Consider the following 11,708-nt stretch of genomic DNA (forward strand, 5'->3'; position numbering starts at 1 on the left):
TGCAAACTTACCACCAGCTCTATTACCAAAACAAAAACTAGTACTGGCTCACTCTTCACTGTAGGCTACAATGATACACATATCACATCTCAGTTATCAAGCACTCCAGAGAAAATCCATGTCAATTATTTAGAGAAACTAAAGAGTAATCCAGTCCAAGGATAAGAGTTTCTCATGTTTAATCAAACAGATCTCCAGTGCACAGTAGCAATTTATATATGAATACTAGTCCATGAAGAAGTTGAGACTAGTTTTGAAATGGAAGCATCTTTAATAGTAAAAGCACACAATATGAACTACATAACCCACAAACGTAATTTTGTTCAAAAAGTCTTCAAGTTAAACATTAGTTGGATTCTGGGAGACTACCTGGGGAAAATATCATGTATGCTTACTTTGGTTTTCTACTTTCCTAGACAACTTATGGATGCTGGGCTTTTTGTTTACACATAAGTGTTCCATTTTTCAAGATATATATGTATGTATGTATATACACACATACACTCTTAACACATATATTAAATAATTGACATGGATATATACTTTATTAAAAAATGCCCTCTTTTTATGTATGTATACAATCACGTGCACACATACAAACAAAAATTTAAAAATACATATTTTTTTAAAGAGCATTTAATGGATTGACTGCCACCTCCAACCCATTACTGATAACAACCCCGTTCAGTTCAAATGGGTAATATCTCAACATAGAGCAAGATCACATCAAACACAAGAAAGGTCCTGATGCAGGGTCTTTCTTCAGTGCAATATTAGGGAGTAGGAATCTTTTTCTTATAGGTAGCCATACCCACAGCTGCTTATCTGTGCCTGGTATTTTAGATCATCCTCTTCATTTATACTGGCTCCCTAATGACTTGCAGAAAAGCAGAGAAAGAGAAAGGGTGGCAAATGTGCTATTTTTGTTGTCTACAAGGGGACGGACTTTCTGGAGACCTTCAGTCTTATGCCTTTAGCATTATCAGTCATTCTGCTGTCTTAGTTTTCAATCCCCTCTGCAAAGCAATCAGATCTTTTTGGAAGCTGTTAATGTGCAGGCCCAGGGCAATTACATAAGATGTTATTTCAGTCATGAACAACACATTAAATTTTGGATTCTGCCACTGTTGCAGATTAGCACAATGAAATTCTTCACCAGTTTTTGGCTAATGATGTCTAGGTGCTTGGGGACCATGATATGCTTCTTTATCCCTTTCTGGAAGCTGAATTTAAGGCTATCCAGACACTAAATTTTCTGTCCCCAGCTCCTTCTCTTCCAGAGATATCCACGTCTTCTGTCTTCTTGAAAATCTGCTCAGAGATAATGTTAATAGGAGCTCCTGACAGATCTGAATGGTTTCAGAAGTTGCACTGCATGTTGGAAAAAGGATATGGAGTTAGATGGACCTTCAGTCTGACCCAATGACAGTTCTTATTATTTGAAAACTTACCGTATTAAAGAGCACCCAAATACTTTCGGGTTTGTAACAGACTCAAGTGTTATGTAGCTAGGCTGCAGGACTTCACTGACAATGCAAGTAACAAGCTTTACCCATTAACGTTGCATTTAATAAACAAATCTTGCATTAGTATATAACGCTCCTGCACTGTGATACCAGATGCCAACTACAGAATTAAAATGAACTGCCTCTACAGATATCCTGGCTAGTCTTGCATTCAACACAAACAGAAAGTCGCATCCTGAGACCTCAAAACATCAAAGACTTCTTTCTGCCTATTTCAAAACAGTATTATATTCTCAAACAATGAGGTTCACTTACAAATTCATCTTTGTAGATTTCTCTGATCTAATGCTTAAGTACATAGCTACTTCTTAAAGTAAGTAAAATCCAAATAGAAACAGGCCATTTATATAAAAGCATTTGCATTTTGGAATTAGCGTCCCACTGTGGTTCACAATCACCTATCCAGAGAATTGCCCTTCCTGCTGAAGTTCATGAAGAAAAATGGGAAAAACATTTTCTTGACTGTAGTATCTCCCAAGACTAACTCTCCTCCTCTGTTTATTTCATACTGACTGGGCTTTCTGTCCCAAGATTTTGTAATAGAGGTAAAATGTAGTAACTTGTTTTATTCATGCAGCTTACTGCCAAACTGCTTGAAAGGTTTGCAAACCCAGAACTCCGGAAATACAGATTTAACAAAAACATTGCTCTAGCTAGACTTACTTAAATGTCACAACTGAAAGGTTTAGTGTGCTTACTCGCTGCTTATTAAGTAAATATTTCCAGTATTTCCAAATTAAGAAACTCTACAACTGAGACTAAGTGAATATAACATAAGCTCCAGGAACACAACAGATATCTACCTGGAGAAAATAAAGTTACAGGTAAAAAAAAAGTTAATGTTAACCTTTAAAATGCAAGTATTCTTAGCTATCCCAGTCTATTAATAAGGAAGAATAGTAAGCATTAAAAGTGATCTGAATTTTGAAGTAATTACAGAAAAATAAAACTCAATGTATTAAGTCACCCTGGAGGGAAAACCAGAGTAATCTAATTCAAACTAGTCTATGGCTGCCCAGAGAGATTACCTTCTGGAAGTACAGTAATTATATTTGTAAAGTAAAATCACTTACGCCTGGGGTGGGGAAGCCCAAGGGATATTTTATTTTTTTTTTTAAATGTGTAAAAGCTTCATAGTGGCATGAATACTGAGAAAAGAATTTTGTGTACAAAAGTACACATTCTGTGTAATGGCCTTTTTCGGTGGGGGTAAACAGATATGTGTAACCAGTGACTGTAGAACACCAGATGTCAAGCATGAACAGACATATAGTTCCACTTTTCCATATAGTGCCCATACATTCTAAGCTAAGTAGCAGAGTGTTTTGGAACTTCTTGCAAAAGCACTTCTTGCCAAATTTGTAATTAGACTAATCCTTGTAACTCTAAAGAAAAAATTCCTACTGGTTTCACTGAAAGTTTCTCTATATAGGTTTTTGCCAGTACCTCACAAATGAGATTACTTTAAAAAAAATATACCACTATATTCTTATGAGCTCTAACTTACTTAATAGTCCACATAAAGTATTTTAATTCAACATCTCCAGTTAATAGCAACACCTAACAGCACCATTCTGACAGTCTTACTGTGAAACAAAACTGTCTCAAAATAGTTTTGGTGGCTTTATGGAGAAATAAGACGTGTGGTCAAACAAGGCCTAACCTTATGTCTTGTCTACAAAAAAGAACTTTACTAGGAGACAGAAGCTCAAGTTTTGAACAGTTAAAAAGAAACAAAATGAAACAATACCAGAAGCTTGGAATCAGGTGTGACGCATTCACTTCTCTTGGAAATTTCAAATGACTTTTGACAATACATCTTGAGACCTTCCACTTTATTAGGAGTCCAGCTGCTGAACAGTCCGCCCTTCTCTTTTCCATTTCCTACTCATTAGTACCAACAAAGTACTTCCTTCTGAAGACCCCTGTTCAACAGTTTTACTGTTGCTGCTTACAACTTTCCTGAACTGTAGTAGCATGGAATCTGACCTAAGACTGAGAACTGTATGGTAAACTCGGTAAGAACTACGCATTTCATTCTGCTGCTGTTTAGTTAGTCTGTGCTGTTCGCGGAGCTATTTGCCAAGATTTGGCAGTTGAATGCGTACGCTTCAATTCATAGCTAATAAATTCTGTTCAACAGTAAACCTGCATGCTTCCAGGAGACAGCACAAAAAGTCCCAGCAAATAGACTGCAGAGGCTTCCCCAAGCAATAGACTACTGGATGGGAGATTCACTTTTTGATCCAATTGCTAGACCAAGATTTCTAAATGTATCAAGTTTTGGCTACAGTGGATTTTTTTAAATATATTTAGCTACTTACTTGTTAAATAGCTCCGGCTTATTTATCACTGTACACAGCTAAGCACGCAGGTACCCATACAAAAATAGCTGGCTCCTGTCACTCACCCAGAGCAGCAACGCTGACTCCCCGGAGCACTTCCCCAACTCGGATGTCACAGTGTAACCACTAGAGGGAGTGTTCGAGCTACATTTCTATTGAGCAACAGGAGGGGCTCTGCTTCACGCTTTCATACCTGACACTCGGAACTTGAAAATAATAAAATAAAAAACATTTCTACACCTTTTACCAACACCCAAAGCCTCTTACCCTTCTCACCAGCGTACACATCCAGTTACTCTCTCATCCCAAGAGCAAGATTTCTAACAATGTCTTGATCCCCAAGACGTACATCCTGGGAGCCGGGGGGGGGGGGGCGCAGGCGGGAATGACACACAGACGGATGGATGGACTTTTTCCTACCTAATTATGTGTCAAACTTAAGAGACAATTCAACTGCCAACTCCTCAGTACTCTCCTACCCCTCTCCTAACGTTTCTTTTAGCGTATTTATTGCCTGTCCTCAAAACTGCCCAAACATTTCTCCCTTCTAGCAAGGGGAATGTGGAATGGACATGATCCCTGCAGGCAGCAGCAGCAGGATCAAGGTTCTCAACCATCAGTCAGAGCAACTAAAGCGCAGTCATTACCTCTATGTGACCAGCTAATGTTACAGAAGTGCTGTTTAAAACCCAGTAACACTGGTTACCAGTTTATCTTGCTTCCCAAAGAACAGTGACTCAAACGTAGTGTGTCCACTTTATCACTCTTGAGCCAAGACACCTATGAGATTATCACAGAGCTAACGATGGACAACAACTCTCACACAACAGGTTCATGTCAAGGTTAAATTTTATCTATGCAGCAAGTGGGCCACCCCGGAGAAAGCTATGAAAGAATGAAACAAAAATCACAGAGCCAGCCCAAATATCACTAGTGTTTCACTTCATAAATAAGCTTCACTTGAACATTGCTTTAAATATCACACATAGCAACGTACACGAAGAGTTTGTTCTCAGAGTGAAGATCACATATGACAAAAGCCAATTATATCAAGCAATATGCTTCTGGAAGTTGCTCAAATACTACATAGATCAAATCTATATAAAAGAGCTTCACTGATCAGAACTGACCAAATCAAGCACTGCTCATCGCATTTTGCTATTGCTTACCAAATCTAGTGTAAGCAGCAAAACTGTACCAGTAGATCTGGGAAGAGCGACTGAATATCTGCATGATTTGCATTTAGATGACTGCCTTACAGTCATATGCTCTATAAACATTAAGTTTCACTTAAAAATTTCTCCCTGCCCGCGTGTTCTTTACCGATGAATGCATAAACTGAACTTTCAATTGTTAATTACACCTCCTCCTCCTGCACTTCCAGTGACCTGAAAAATGCAAGTGAAGCTGTAAGAAGCAGTATGACTATGGTAAACTTAATATCATTCAAGCAATTTCTGTCCAGCAACACAGTGCTTTGCTACAGCACAATAGTTCACAACACAGTAAGCCAGAATTGCTTGGAAAGGCAAAATAAACTTTTCGCTTTCATTCACTAGACTGCAGTTTGGCTTCCCAGTTTCAGAACTTCTGCTGTACAAGCAGTTTCATCTTGCCAAAAAGACTTCTGTAAACTTCAACAGTGGATCAGGAAAGGCATGGGGTGGAATTTTAATAAGAAGATATGTAAAGGCTGACTTACCAATTGGCCCACTGACTTGTTAAAAAAATAAATCAATGTCACATAAAAAGTTGTTGAGATGTTTTACATACAAAACCTCTCACATGACAGCTGCATGTGTATCTCCGAACATAACATTGGTAACTAATGAATGAGCATGGAATCAAATATTTTTTTAAAAATGTATCAAGGAATGTAAAAACACAGTCAGAATGGCTGATATATTTTTCTTTCATTCCCCTACAGATTTACTTGAGTGTTCCCCTACATTGTGTTATTAGTCTTAAGAAAAAGCTTTACCTTATCTTTTTACCCTATTTACCCTATCTATTTACCCTCAATCTACTTTCCTCCATCCTGTGTTTAGATATTTAAAATGGTATCACTTTAACTTTTCATTAAAGCACATTTGACCAGTGAGTGGAGATAAGGCTTTAATCTGATCCTTTAAGATTTGAGTAAGCAAAAGCTGCAAGAGCAATGTTTTTGTGTAAGATGCAAAGAATTGGTTTCCTCCCCCTCTCCCCCCAAAAAAAGAGTTTGCAGAAACCACTGACATTCCCTGCGGTCAGCATGGAGGTTCATGAGGTTCCTACTCTCAAAGAGTTGCTTATCAGAATGCAACACTAGTCAATACTCTTAAAATAACATATCCAAGTAATTTCTTAAATAACATTTGTTGCCAGTATTGTCATCTAATTTCAATATCTTGCTAATTTCCACCATGCTTTCATGAGACCTGGACACTAACATTAGAACAAGTTCTTTACATAACTGACGTGTAAAACCCATGGAATGGTTGCTAATATGAAGCATTCTCAATATGTAACACCTTTTTTTTTTTAAGCCAAAGAGATCTTGAAAATAACTAAACGAGGTAAAAGTAGAGAACCTTCAATTTTCTAATTTTTATTTTTATTATTTAATACAGGTTGTGAAATTACTTACCATCATTTTAAAGATCCTAATTAACCCAAAATAGGAATGTAAATGTTTTGATATGGAAAAACACCTGTCCTAACCTCTCTTTTTCTTTTTTGTCTCCATTATTCTTGTAAGAATGACATCAGCCATAACTAAATAATTCAGGCTTGCTTTATTCTGAAAAAAGCAATTTTTAAGCCACAGGATAGCACATTAACATCATGACGCTTTGTTTATCCCGCTGCAAAAGACAACAGTTTTGCTGTAGTATAACTTGAGATCCAACTGCAGATGGTTATAATGACCATGGAATCAGATAATACCTTAACTTAAAAATTATCTTAACTCCTCCCCCCAAACCTGAACCATTATTCTGACATTTTGTTGAACTCAGATTACAAAGACTTTAGTCTCAACCGTACTGAACTAGCCAATAACACCTACTGGTCCAGCTATTTGGCACTGCATTCTAGCTAACACACACTTAAATAAAATCTTAGATCAGTTTTAAGCTCTGAAACCATCATCTCCTACTATTTATCCTGTGACAAAAAAGTCACATTGACACCTTCCTGCCAATGAAAACAAACCACTACATTCCTCTAATAGTACTTGTGACTGGCACATCTGTATTTCAGCCTGCCTCTCACATGTCAGCCTGAACTAAACTCACTTTTCCTCAGGACATTCCACTCTTATGAGCGTGGAAGACAGTAAAACTACTTTCCCCCTCAAAGACTCGCTCTTAACCCTGCCATCATATTCTGCTTCATATTTCCACACAAATAACTCCTATAGTGTCTGTGCCACTCCAGTTGCAGGATGTTTCTAAAAAGTCAGGTTTTTACCACATGTGCAAGGCCAAATCCAGTTTGCCTCAGCACTGAATCCACAGAACATACACTGTGCACTTCCTACTGGTACAGTAACTTGTTTGGCTTGTTAAGAAGAGTTTCTCCCTACACCTCAACTCCTCTATTGGCTCTCTTTTCCTCAAAAGAAGAAACGTGAACATCTCATTCAAGGCCAGCTCAAAAAAAAAAAAAAAAAAAAAAAAGAGAGAGAGAAAGAATAAGCAGGAAAAAGCAAGTTCATGTGTATGTAGTGTTGAGAACCTATCTGTCCATCCTGTGGTACTCCTTCTGCAGCAAATACTCTTTCCTCATCTAGTAGCACAATCACTACCTCAGTCAATTCCCTCAAACCAGGATGAGTCAATTTTTATCCATTTTTACCTTAAACACAGATCACAACAGGGCATTTTATTTAAACTTGTGTGAGTTTTTTATCCTTTCAAATCTTAGGACAGTATAATTCATTCCACATCTGGATGGAGACTGCAACACTTAAAGTACTATCACAAACACTATCACAATCCTACGTGCATACCTGTCTCTTAAGTAAAAAGAAATTCCTCCCCCTTTTCTACAGCATAAGAAAAGATTCACTGATCTACAGATCAGTGTCCTGCACAGAGGGTCAAAGGGCACTCAGAAGAGCCTGGGACAGTCACATCAAGTCAGAACTTTAAATAGCACTTATAATGGTAGCAGAAAGTATGGTTTTAAAGCAGGACACTAAACTTTTATAAAACTGCATTCAAACTGTAAGTAATTTCTACAAATAAATACATTTAGAAAAACAGAATGATTCAGGGACTGAGTCACTGTACGAAGAGACTCATGCCAAAGACTCTTTTGCCTGTCATTATGGTACTATAAAGTTTCCCCCAGATCATTGACCTTTGTTTCTGCACGTAGAAATACCCAACACAAGGACCTAATATCAAGCCGGAGCTTGATTCTGACTGAAGAAGCCGAGTGTTTGAGGACAATGCTCAGATCACATCCTTAACAGCTCAAAATAAAGCCTGCGAAATTATTTGGTAGATTATTTGGTTTTCCTGCTTTTACTGTGGTTAAACATCAACTAAAAATGCCAAAAGTAGTAAATTATATTGCCTAGATTTCTGTTCCTTTCTGCCTCCCTGAGGTTTGCATACACAGTAATTCAGAAAAAAAGATCCGATTAAAATTTTATGCTTTCAATAAGAAATGTCCTAAAAGTCAAGGCTCTTGCAGACATTCATCCCCTCTATTAGCCTTTGTTAAGGCTCCTTCATATTAGCCACGTATGTTTTCACTACTTCCTTTCTTATTTTTATTTTATTTTAAAAAAACCCAAACATATGTGATTAAGCCATGATTTAAGTTAATAGCTTCCATCATTTGTTTAAAGAAAAAAAAAGCAACATGAGGTAGTTCAAGAAAGGTCCAATTGCACATATGTTGCAACAGCTTTTCAATCATTTTAGAGACTTTTAGTATGCACAGTTAGCCCACTAATATAGCAGCAGAACAGACACCATTCCACATAGCTGGTACAGTATATTTGTCAATAATTTCCATATTAAGTAGTTCTTGACAAGACAGGCTGAAACAGCAGTGCTCCGTAGGATCTGAAACAAATGCAAGCACCCAGAATTCAAAGAAGCTGAATATACACACTATTGGTTAGATGCTGAAGGTTCCACAAAAAAAAACCCAAAAAACCCACCAAAAAACCCCCCAAAAACCTAAAACCCAACAACGAAGAGAGTAGTAAAGTATCTCATCTAGAAAAGACAAAATAAAAAACTAACAATGCTACCAGCATTATGACACCATGCCTCAGTACTGCAGATTTTTCACAGCAATATGGATCTCAGGTAATCTGTATAGTGCAATATTTTGAGAACAAAATAAGTAGAGCAAGATCATCAATTTCAAACATTTCAAGAGAGGGAAGAGGAAATTAAAGATTTCTCTGAAGAGTTCTTTAAAAATCACATTAAAATGAGCTCAAACTAGACTCCAATTATCAGCACTTTATTTAAATGAGAATTTTCTCTATGGCATTTTCAAGAAGAATTTTGTGACAGACGTTGCATGGTCCAGTCACATGTCAAAGTGTTAAAAGCCAACCACCTCAGCAGAAATAAAAGGAAACACTATGAAGCTAGTGTCAACTCAACCAGTTTAACAGACACTATCTGTTCAGAAGCAGCATGCTAAGATTTGTTCAAAGCCTCCTCTAGTCCGACATCTATTTATAGCTGCCCAGCCTCTCTACAATTTCTCACAGCCCCTCCTCCTCTCAAAGCCAAGTCGGGGAAGTTTAATGGATATAATCCCGGGCCTTGTGCCGCAAGATGGTCAGGAGATCTGCAACTCTCCTCCAGCGATCCCATGTGAAGTAAGACCAGGAGTAATGAGAAGAGAATGGTCTAACCTACACAGGAGCCAAACACATGGGATAAACCTTATCTCTCCTCTTTAGGAACAAACTCATTTTTCCTCTGCCAGCATGTTGACGGTAATGAACCACATAAGCATGACAGCCTAAGCAAAAGATACCTGCCTCATTCCTCCTCACCACAGAGCAATAGCCTAAGCCAACTGCCTTGAAAGCCAAGACAGAAGCTATCCAAGTCAGCTTTGACCCCTACACAGCAGCAATGTCATCCATGCACCTTCCCACTTACATTATAATGCTACTACTGTATGTTGTACCTTCCTCAAAGAAACTAGGAGGCTGTTGGCTTTTTTTCAGTGCAGTTTCTGGTTAACGTGCGATATCCACCACCCAGCCATGCATGTGCATGTCTTTATAAAGCATTGATCCAGATAGGCTCTCTTTCACCAGCATCTCCAGCAACAGCTGTAACATCACAGAAAGGGTGCAGATATTTTCCTGCCTACGGAGCACAACGCCACAGGCTGGACTCTGCCACAAGCTCTGTACATCCTTGGTGCCTCTCCTACCACCTACATCCACTTGTCTGTAGTACTAGTACAGAGACCAAGGAGATGACAGCACTACTGGAAACTCCTGCCCACCCGATTACAACCACATTTTCTCCCCTTTCCCCAGTCAGAGGCAGACGGAAGGGGAGGGATGACTTCCTCAGGAGGAAAATAAGCAGAGAAAGGCCGGGGCAGAGATCAAGAGAGGAGGAATCACCCCAAAGGGAGATCAGATAATCCCTGAGAGGCGAGGCTGCGGAGGGGCAGGGACAGCGAACCGGGGGGATAATCCGGCAGAGAAGGGGGGAGATAATCCCCTCGGAGGAGGGGGGAGGCGGAGGATCCCGGAGAGGGAGGGGCGGGAAACCTGATAATCTCCAGGAGGAGAGAAAATACCGGGAAGGGGGTGGGGGAAGGAGGGTGGGCGGGTAGATAATCCGGAGCGCCAGATGAAGAGCGAGTCTCCTGGGGACGCATCCGGAGGCGGGAGGAGGAGGGTTAATCCTCGCTCTGGGGGCAAAAATCCCTCTTCCCCGACTCCGGCGCTGCCATGTTCGCTCCCCTGCAGGCCCACCCGACACCGGTACCTGCGGGCGGGCGGCTCTTCCCCCCTCACGCCACACGCACACGGGGCGCCTCAGCTCCAGCCGCCGGGGCAGCGCGCCCCGCTCCGGCCGCCCAGCCCCGGGGCAAGGGGCTCGGCCGGGATCGCTGCGGGACCCCGCCTCCCACCACCATTTCCCCGCCGGCTTGAAGGGAAGGAGAAGCACGCGGACGAACCCTTCCCCCCGCACACACGACCTCCTCGCCGGTACCGCAACTCACCGGCTGGCACTGGCTCCCGCCTCCCGTCCCCTCCTCAGCGGGCGCCGCTCAGCCCCATCTACGAACCCGGGCACGCGAGCTGGCGGTTGGCGGAGGGAGAGCGCGAGCCAGAGGTGCCGCCGCTTCCCCGGCCGGCTCCGCAGCCGCCGCCGTTCCTGCCGCTCTGCGCCCGCCTCGGCGCGCGCCGCCGGCGTGGCTGTAGCACGCGCTCCCGCCCCTCCTCCCCGGCGCGCGCGCGCGCGGCCTCCGCGGCGATGGCGCGCGAGCACCTCCCCCGCCTCCCGCAGCAAACGGCTGGGCGCCTGAGGGGGCGCGCGCGCCTCTGCCTCGCCCCCCGGCCGGCCTGCCCGCCCGGCGGCGGGCCACGCCCCCCGCGAGTGGGCGTGTGAGGGGGGGCTGAGAGTGTGGGAGCGCGTGTGGGAGTGTGTGAGCGAGAGCGAGCGTGTTAGAGGGTGTGTGTGACAGAGCAACTGTGTGTGTGACTGCGCGTGTGAAGGAGGGAGCGTGTGGGTGTGTCAGGGAGGGAGTCGGTGTCTGTGAGAGGGCACCTGTGTGTGTAAAAGCAAGCGTGTGTGAGGGCGGCCGTGTTTGTGATGGGGCAGCGCTGGTGTGTGAGAGAGCA

General features: G+C 41.8%; 1 protein-coding gene across 1 annotated transcript in view; it reads right to left on the minus strand.

Moving 5' to 3' along the window:
• The window catches only part of PALS2 (protein associated with LIN7 2, MAGUK p55 family member), a 59,489-nt gene extending 48,338 nt beyond the window's left edge, over window positions 1–11,151 (minus strand). The window contains exon 1 of the mRNA XM_050891550.1: window positions 11,087–11,151. The gene's annotated coding sequence lies outside the window, so the exon portion shown is untranslated. The remainder of the gene's footprint in view (window positions 1–11,086) is intronic.
• Window positions 11,152–11,708: the final 557 nt, after the last annotated feature.

Source organism: Gymnogyps californianus, chromosome 2 (genome assembly GCF_018139145.2).
Source record: "Gymnogyps californianus isolate 813 chromosome 2, ASM1813914v2, whole genome shotgun sequence".
NCBI classification, from domain to species: Eukaryota; Metazoa; Chordata; class Aves; order Accipitriformes; family Cathartidae; genus Gymnogyps; species Gymnogyps californianus.